The sequence below is a fragment of the Ipomoea triloba genome, chromosome 10, assembly GCF_003576645.1.
Source record: "Ipomoea triloba cultivar NCNSP0323 chromosome 10, ASM357664v1".
Classification (NCBI taxonomy): Eukaryota; Viridiplantae; Streptophyta; class Magnoliopsida; order Solanales; family Convolvulaceae; genus Ipomoea; species Ipomoea triloba.
In genome coordinates, this window is record NC_044925.1 from 17,413,193 (window position 1) to 17,423,296 (window position 10,104).

A 10,104-nucleotide genomic window follows, 5' to 3' on the forward strand; every position below is an offset into this window, starting at 1 on the left:
CCAAATAAATACATTGCTGTCGCGAAATGCGGGAGAAACCCCCTTTGAATTGTCACGATATCTACAATACTTTGCATGCATTTTTCTTGTGATGACTTGCTTTAATTTATTCTATTAAGATTTGCACAAATCTCTAACCGCGGAAATAGTACAAATATTTTAACTTTTATCGAACGAATAAAACCTTTTTAAAGAAACATGATCCCCAAAAAACTATATTATACATTGCAAGGAATAAATATGATTCAACTTTATAATAAGAGTTTATTATCGAAATGGTCCCTCGACTATTGTGAAATTATCAATTTGGTCATTGACAATTTTTCTTGTCCAATTAAGTTTCTCAACTTTGAAAATTTTAACCAATTTGATCTTCCGTTTATTTTGCGGTTAAACATCCGTTAAATCGGGACCAAATTGGTAATTTTGTTATAGTCAAGGGACCATTTCATAGAAAAAACAATTACCAATTTGGTCCCTTGACTATAGTAAAATTACCAATTTTACCTGATTTAACAGATATTTAACGGCAAAATAAACGGAGGATCAAATTTGTTAAAATTTTTAAAGTCGAGGAACTTAATTGGGCACGAAAATTTGTCGAGGATCAAATTGGTAATTTCGCAATAGTCGAGGGACCATTTTGATAATAAACTCTTATAATAATAATGTTCATTCCATTGAATAATTATAATCGCTGAAGATTAAGTTGAAGCATTGTTGTTACCAGTTAGAGAAGCAAGTACAAATAAAAATTAAAGACGAGTAACACTAGAATTATATATGTAGATATAAATGAAGCTTTAGTTTCCTTTCTCATACAATAGTAAAAATAAGACAGTCCATAGCAGTCAGCAAAGCATGCCGAGAGGAATCATATATATAGGAAAGCCAAGGAAGCTAGGACTCATCACTCGCGAGCACGTCGCTGGGACTTGGTGCTTCAACTGGAGCTTCTACAGGTTCCCCGGGAATAAAGGGTGGAAACGAAAATCCTGGGAATGGGAAATCAGGAATATTGGGAATCCCATAGCCAGGTAATGGAAATGGGAAACCGGGAATAACGGGAACTCCGGAACCAGGTCTTAGAAAAGGGGGCAGGGTAGGAAAAGGGAAACCAGGAAGATTTGGAGCACCAGAGCCTGAGCTTGGGGTATTAGGGAATCCAGGGATAGGAAAACCTGAAAAAGGAAAACCAATATTTGGAGTACCAGAGCCTGAGCTTGGGGGAATAGGGAAACCCGGGATAGGAAAACCTAGAAAAGGAAAACCAGGAACATTTGGAGGGCCAGAGCCTGAGCTTGGGAGAATAGGGGAACCAGGGATAGGAAAACCTCCAAAAGGAATGTTTGAAGATGGAAATGGTGAGAAATTTAGTATCTTCTTATTTGACTCACTGTTTTCTTGTTTAAGAATACGAGCATCACAGTACCTTGTCAAGCTCATACACAAGATCAAGCATACTACATGTAGCACCTTCAATAGAATTTGATTCATCATTTTCTTCAATTCTAATCTGTTTTCCAACAACGCTAAACACTAAATTAAATAAAGAGGAAAAGGTATTTTCACCGTAGGTATCGTTGCCATATTTGCTTAATTATATAGCCCCCCACACACACAAAATATATTTAAAACACACACACACACAATTAATGTATCCATCTAACAACTGTCTCTTTCCCAAGTAAAAATATTACATATAAACCAACTAAGAATTTTGATAATTTTGTGGGCAAGAATTTTGGTAATTTTGACTAAGTGAACGGTTACAGAGATATGCATTCAATGTATTCACACACATGTACAAGATAGTCAAGTTGGCATCCTAGGTACATTAATTGAGCATTTGGGTTTTAGGTAATAGTTTAAATTTCACCATTTATATATATATATATGTGCGCATGCGGGGTGTGATCAAATGCGGACAGGCCTCCTAGTGCGGACAAATCTAGCTCATCCATCTACACATGATCAAAGGCTAAAAATAAACGAAAATGGAGAAAACATAGTGACAATTTTGTAATTTTTTGTAATGCTTGTGCATTTAGAAATGTGTGACGGTGCATTTGCAAGATAACTGAAACTGCATTTAAAAATGCTTGATACTGCATTTGGAAATACTTTGAGTGAACGGAAGACACTACTTGATTCCCATCACCTTCCTCCCCCGTGTCATTACGACTGTTCATTTAGAATATAATTAATGCTTAACAGTGTATTTGGAAATATTTTGAGTCACGGAATGCATTACTTGAATCTCATCACCTTCCTCCCCCATGTTATCAAAATGCACCGTCAAGTTTTTCCAAATGTACGATGGTTATTACAGAAAATTACAAAAATGAAACTACATTTTTTCTCTTTTCATTAATTTTCAGTCTTTGATCTTGTTAGATGGACGAACCTGATATATCCGCACCTAGAGGAATGCCCGCATTTGATCCTATATATGTACTGGGATCCTCTAATTATGGGATCAAATGCGGACATCGCATTTCTCTAGGCGCGGATATATTAGGTTCGTCCATCTAACAAGATCAAAGACTGAAAATTAATGAAAAGAGAACAACAAATTATATAAAATCATGTAATTTAGGACAAACTTGAAAATATTCTTTTATGTTCAATTCATTGGTTAATTATAAATTATCAAACCTTACCACGACGTGACTGAATTGAATTAAGTCATTGCTGAACAGATGGTAATCATGGTATAAGGTTTGGTGAAAAAAATGTTTATATAAGCAGTATTGTCTATTGTAAGGACTGAAGAGGTCTTATAGTTGAGAAAATGTTACTATGAATAAATTTTTATGTCAAATATTGTGTTAATTATTTAACTTAAGATAAGTATTTGTCAAAGACCGGTAAATGCTCATCAAGTACACTTCAAGTTTTTAGAGGGATTGTTTGGCAAAGGTTGGTGAAAGGTCAAATCCAACGCATGCCTCTCAGAAAATTATCATATGATTGTATCCTATAATAATCACAGGCAGATTATTTGTAAAATAATTAATTTTATTGTGAATTAATTAATTATTTGAAGTCATACTAATTGATACTAAATTTGAAAGAAAATGCTTGATATATTTAATTTTAATTGAATTGAATGTTGACAAATACAGTGGGGATACTTTAACTTTTTGACTTATAATAATACCTGTAAAATTAAACTGTACTGAATTGAATGATGGCAACCCGGTTTAGATAATTATAGGGCGAATTTAATTATGGGGTATTTGGTAAATAGATGTTAGCTTATAGCTGTTAGCTGATTGAGTCGGTGGGTTTGATTAGTTGATAGCATTAACTGATTATATGAAGATGTTTGATACATCAGTTGTTAGCTGATAGCTGATTACATTATAATTTATTTTCTCAAAAAATTTCTTTGAATAGATTTTTTAATTTTAGAGTATTGGAGCAACAAACTGTTACAAAAAGCTGATTAATCAAACACTCATATTTATTGTTTAAACAAGGCAAACTACTAATAGTAGTCAAACAAACCAAAATTAACTGATAAGCTAACTATTTTACCAAACATGATCTATATCTTTTATTACAGGTTATATGCCAAGGTATCCTGAGTAGATCTTAAATTATGAGATACACCTTTAAACTCGTATTATATTCAGACTAATTCTGTTTACACCAAAATAGTTCAAGTATGGGGTAAAGTTAAACCTTGATTTCTCTTAAAAAATGAGAGTGCACAATCGCTCGCATCTATCAAGATGGTTATATCTTTATATTTGTTTCACCTTAGAAATTTGAATTTCCAATCTTTCTTTTACATTGGATTACACCTCATGGTCGGCCTTGACTTTCTGGGATCCTGTAATTTTGTCTTAGCAGATTCTAATAATTACAGTAGGTCTTTTAAACTAAAAACCTTTCACATAATGACATCTAATATTTTGAACAGTGAACTTTGATTTGCACCTATGACTTTAATTTGTATTAATTTCTCTGTTTCTTAGTCAAAGTTTCTTCATTTTGATTTAGGTAAAAAAGAAGCATATTTGCCTCCCAAAATTTGGTCTTTATAATTTGGAAAATTATATCGGATCATCATTCATCTTAAATGACGGACCTGGGTCCAAAACGGCATTGTTTATATTAAATGACAACTAGTACATTATATTTAATAACATTGTCGTATACTATACGCTCATAATATTTGTTTTATATGTGCATAAACCTAAGCCTTAATGTAAACAAACAATGAATTAAATGTATATCATATGTATTTCTATTCACTCTATAGTAAGTTCATAATGGTCCATCTATATGTTCATAAAAACAAATTAAAACTTGATGTACATAAGCATTATATACATGAGCATCATATTTAATAACATTCATTATGTATTATGTTCATAATATTTGTTCTATATGTTCTTAAACTTAAACCATATGTAATATATATAAACACTAAACTAAATATATATCATATGTATGTTCGTTAACTATATAGTGGATTCATAATATGTTCCTCCGATATGATAAGTTTATAAAAACAAAGTTTAATGTACATATATAAACATTACAATATAGACACATTATATTTAATAACATTCATCATGGCGTACTATGTTCATAGTATTTGTTTTATATGTCCATAGGCCTAAATCTTAATTTACATAAATATTAAACTAAATATACACCATATGTATTTTCATTCACTCTATAGTACGTAGGTTCATAATATTCCTTATATATGTTTCTCAAAACGAAGCTTAATGTATATAAACATTACATCAAAGTAATGGCTTTATTTACTTATAGATTTATTTATTTTTAAATGTTAAAAACAATTATCGACATGTGTATCATTTAAAAGATCTCAACTTTTTAATAATATAATTTTATTTGTACATACAAAAAAAAAGACAAAAATTAAATTTAAGTTGAAAAACAAAATATAAGGAGAAAAAATATGAATGTGTTGGGTGCCATATGGCAACATGCACATTGGGACCATCCACAATATAACTATTGTTATAATTTTATTAGTTCTCGAGAACTAATGTCACGTTTGGTTTAGAGAATAAAAATAAAGGCAATTGAATAGAACTCCAACATAATGGAATTAGAAAGGAATATAATAAGAATACTATTCTATTTTTTTTAAAAATACTACTGAATCTAATACATTGTAGTATATGTTTGTCTATACTTTATCAACCTATTGAAGCACAAAGAGTCAATACCGCATTCACTGAGGCTCGATCTCATGATCTTCCATTTGGGAGAGTCACTACATACGACATGAAATTCTATGAGAAATCATATTCTTGTTTTTTATTAGACCATGAAATTAAAAAATCATTTCAATAACCAAAATATTGTATCCCTATTCAAAATAAAAACACGTACAAATATATACAAGTAATGGGTTTCAGTATATGTGTATACACTTTTTTTTAATACGACTGACTCTATTACAATGCAGTAGTTGTTCATAACTACTTTCTTAACCTATTGAAAGTAACTTGATGCCAATAGATCACAAGGTCTTTATGCCAATAGATCACAAGGTCCTTGCTGCATATGTGTATGTGTACGTATACATTTTTTTTTTGAAAAACAAAAACGAAGAACTGTATTAATAACAATCAGAGTCAAGAACATGAGAGAAAAACAAGAGAGGGGTTGTGAAACAGTCCATACAATCTAACAAGGAAAGGGCATTCCTATTCGTAGATGGTTTAATAAACGAAAAGCTGAGATTAGAAAAATCCCTAGCTAACACCGTAATGCCATTAACTAGGAGGTCAAGAGAAGATGTGAGATGACTGTTCTGTAGCGCAGTGACCACTTGTAAGCAATCTGATTCCACTTGGATGCTGTCGAGTCTTAGTAACTTGATTCATTTGAGGGCTTCCCTGATAATAAGAGCTTTAGCTTCCCCCGGATCGTACATTGTAGGCCATGGTATCATTTTTGCAGCAAAAAAATCTCCTTCCGAGTTTCTAATAACCTTCCGCTACTTCAGTCGGCATCCCTTCGACGATTTCCATCTCCTCAGGCAGCGATGAACCACCACCGACCTTGGATTTCTTTGTGCTGCGTTCCAGAAGATCGATCTCCTCAGAATCCCATTGCGTTGAGAGAATTTTCCTGTTGAGAGCGTTTTCAGACATAGCGTTTTTTTAAGACCCCAAGGTTTGCGATGTAGGTTGGCATATGGTTCACATATCTAAAAACATAATAAACATGAGTGAATGAAGGTTATATCCCTCATGTATGTCCGCTTTTTTTATTAAATTTTTTTGTACATTATGCTATAAAAGTTGTACTAAATAATATTTTGGACAAATATACCTCTACCATTATAACTTCCGTTATCTTTCCACTATTGTTACTATGCACATGCATCCACCATATATTTTCTTATCTTCTTCAATAATAATAATAATAATATATACATTAAATATTAGAGTTATATGTTAGTTATTTTTTAAAATATAAATATCCAATTTATAAAAATATTTTACATTATTATTATTATTATTATTATTATTATTATTTACTATATTAAAATTTAAATAAATTTAAAATTTTAATATAAAATACTAATATTGGACACCTATTTTTTGCGCATCGTGCATAAGAAAAGCTAGTTTTAAATATAAGTAGTAAATTAGTCTATTTCTGTGAACAAAGAATTTTTTGAATATATATATCGAATTCAAAATTCTGGTTACATGTTAAGTATCAATATGGGTGTTGGTGCAATATCTCTGGATAGATGGTCCTCTGATCTTCAATTGGATGCCTAAACACTCCATTAAAGGGCCTCCGAATTTCTACTGGCTTGATCTTCAAAGAAAGGCTTGTATATATAGCGTTCTTCATCGAAGGGCCGCCGGGTCATATGGCTTGATCTTCAATAGGGTTTAGAGCAATATGATTGGCATAGAGGAGATTTTCCAAGGATGTTTACATAGAAATAAAAGCTCATATTTATAGTTTAGAAGAGTTTTGATAAGCTCAAACTCTTTTGGTATTATCTAATTAACAAATTAGATAATATCAATATTATTGAATTGTAACTGTTACTCAGTTTTTTGACTCAACCTACACCTCAGTAATATAAAGACCTATTGAAGGAAAAGAGTAAGTATTGCCCCTACTGAAACTCAAACTCACCACCTCCCATATAAAGGGAAGGGTTTGATGCCATCCTACCATTTTCTTGTAACTGTATGATACGGATCAGTGTTTCTGTTCACCTTTCGGTTTGATATTTTCTTCGTCGAGTCTCGCTACGCTCTACACTAAATTCAACAATGAGTTCCGATGCGGATATGGAGGATTACGGTTTTGAGTACTCCGACGAGGAGCCGGAAGAGCAGGACGTCGATATTGAGAATCAATATTACAACTCCAAAGGCCTGGTTGAATCGGATCCAGAAGCAGCACTTGAGGGTTTTGCTGAAGTAGTTAGGATGGAACCTGAGAAAGCTGACTGGGGATTTAAAGCCTTAAAACAAACCGTTAAGCTGTGGGGAAATACAAAGAAATGATATATGGATGCTTATAGAGAAATGCTGACTTATATTAAATCAGCGGTAACACGTAATTACAGTGAAAAGTGTATTATGGATTTTGTTTCTGGATCAGCTAGTCAGAACTTCAGCCTCCTCCAAGAGTTCTACCAAACAACGAACACTGAAGGCTCTTGAAGAATCAAAGAATGAGAGGTTGTGGTTCAAGACAAATCTAAAGCTTTGCAAAATTTGGTTTGACATGGGTGAATATGGGAGGATGAACAAGATTTTGAAAGAGCTCCATAAGTCTTGTCAAAAAGCTAAGAATTGAAGATGGCTCAGATGATCAGAAGAAAGGAACACACTTATTGGAGGTATATGCAGGCAGCTACGGACTTCTTTGAAGCTTTTAAAAACTATGATGAAGCTGGAAACCAGCGGCGTATCCAATGTCTAAAATACTTAGTATTGGCTAATATGCTGATGGAGTCTGAGGTCAACCCTTTTGATGGCCAAGAAGCAAAACCATATAAAAATGATCCTGAGATATTGGCAATGACAAACTTGATAGCAGCATATCAACGAAATGAGATCCTAGAGTTTGAAAAAATTCTCAAGATCGAGTAATAGAAGGACAATAATATATGGATGATCCTTTTATACGAAATTACATTGATGAAGATCTTATGAGGAATGTGAGGACTCAAGTGTTGCTCAAACTGATCAAGCCTTACACAAGAATTCGGATCCCTTTCATATCCAAGGAACTTAATGTACCTGAAAAAGATGTGGAGGAGCTGTATGTTGGTCGATAATCGTATACAAGCTAAGGACACATTGATCAGGTGAACCGGCTCCAAGAACGTGGTGACAGGTCAAAGGGGCCGGGATGAACAAATACACTGCCGTGGATAAGTGGAACACACAACTTAGGTCCCTCTATCAGACTGTTAGTAACCGAGTGTGTTAATTTTTGAAATTTTTTGAGAGTATATTCTATCTGAAAATGTCACTCCTGGAAAACAATAGATTACAAACATTATGTTTACTTTTGCACCGAAGATGTTCATGGGTAGTGGAGAAGTGTCCATTTACAGAGATGTTGGCTCAAATCTAGTTTAAATGTTTTTGACAAAAAAAAATATATATATATATATATATTATCAAAAATATATTTAAATATAATAATATTGATAAATAATCATACTTATCAAATTTTCTGTGTCAACAAATGCCCCCTCGAGACTTGCTTGTACACTACTTGAGAGCATATACCACTCGAGAGTATGTAGTGCAAGGAAGTCTCGAAATTGAAACTCATATGTCGATAATTAAAGATATGAGGCCATTTTATACTCATGCCAAGGAGTATCTTGAAAGATATGAGGCCTTTTTAACTCGTGCCAAGGAGATATGAGGCCTTTTTAACTCGTGCCAAGGAGATATGAGGCCTTTTTAACTCGTGCCAAGGAGACATGAGGCCGTTTTAACTCGTGCCAAGGAGACATGAGGCCGTTTTAACTCGTGCCAAGGAGATATGGGGCCGTTTTAACTCGTGCCAAGGAGATATGGGGCCGTTTTAACTCGTGCCAAGGAGATATGTGGCCGTTTTAACTCGTGCCAAGGAGATATGTGACCGTTTTAACTCGTATCAAGGAGATATGTGGCCGTTTTAACTCGTGCCAAGGAGATATGTTGCCGTTTTAACTCGTGCCAGGGGGTATTATTTAGCTTCCTCCATTTCAAATTTCATATGAGGTTTGCCCCCATATCGGTTGAAGGATATGTGCCTATGAAGAGATGAGAGGTATAGATGTCCCACTAGGCGTGTCAATTTGTGAACAAAGAATTTATGGCTTGATCTTCAATATGGTTTAGAGCAATATGATTGGCACAAAGGAGCTTGGGGCTTTTACTTTCAAGATCACAGGGCTTTTATTATGATTTTCCAAGGATGTTTACATGAAATAAAAGCTCTTATTTATAGCGGTAGGATAGAAGAGTTTTGATAAGCTCAAACTCTTTTGGTATTATCTAATTAACAAATTAGATAATATCAATATTATCCAAAATATATTTAAATATAATAATATTGATAAATAATTATATTTATCAAATTTTCTGTGTCAACCATTTCAAAAAAAAATAAAAAATACGTAGTAGTAAATTAGTTGAATACAAATAGATTCAAAATTTGATATGAATTACAAATCAATCTATATTATAAATCTCACTATAATTATAGAAAGGTAAAAAAAATCACAAAGTAGTTCACAAAAGCCAATGAAGTTACGCCCCTAATCGGAACTAAAAAATGTTAGTGTAATTGTTTTTTATCCTCTATTATATTACTTTCTTCCCTTAAATAACCCCGTATTCCGTTAGTATAAACTTTAGTAACGGAATATTCTATTAACTATTCATTATTCTTAACTTACTCATTCATTTCTATAAGAGATGTCTTAGGTTCGAACACCATCTCACTCAGAGTTAGCATAATTGTTAAACATATACTACAAATATGTTAGAATGTTTAAGAAAATACAATATAAAATTTAACATAAACTTTAGTCAAATAATTAGCCCGACTAAATATATAGCA

The 10,104-nt window shown here is 32.8% G+C and overlaps 1 pseudogene; it reads left to right on the forward strand.

The window, feature by feature from the left end:
• The first annotated feature begins 7,218 nt into the window (after positions 1–7,218).
• On the forward strand, positions 7,219–8,636 carry LOC116033552 (annotated as a pseudogene).
• The last annotated feature ends 1,468 nt before the right edge of the window (positions 8,637–10,104 follow it).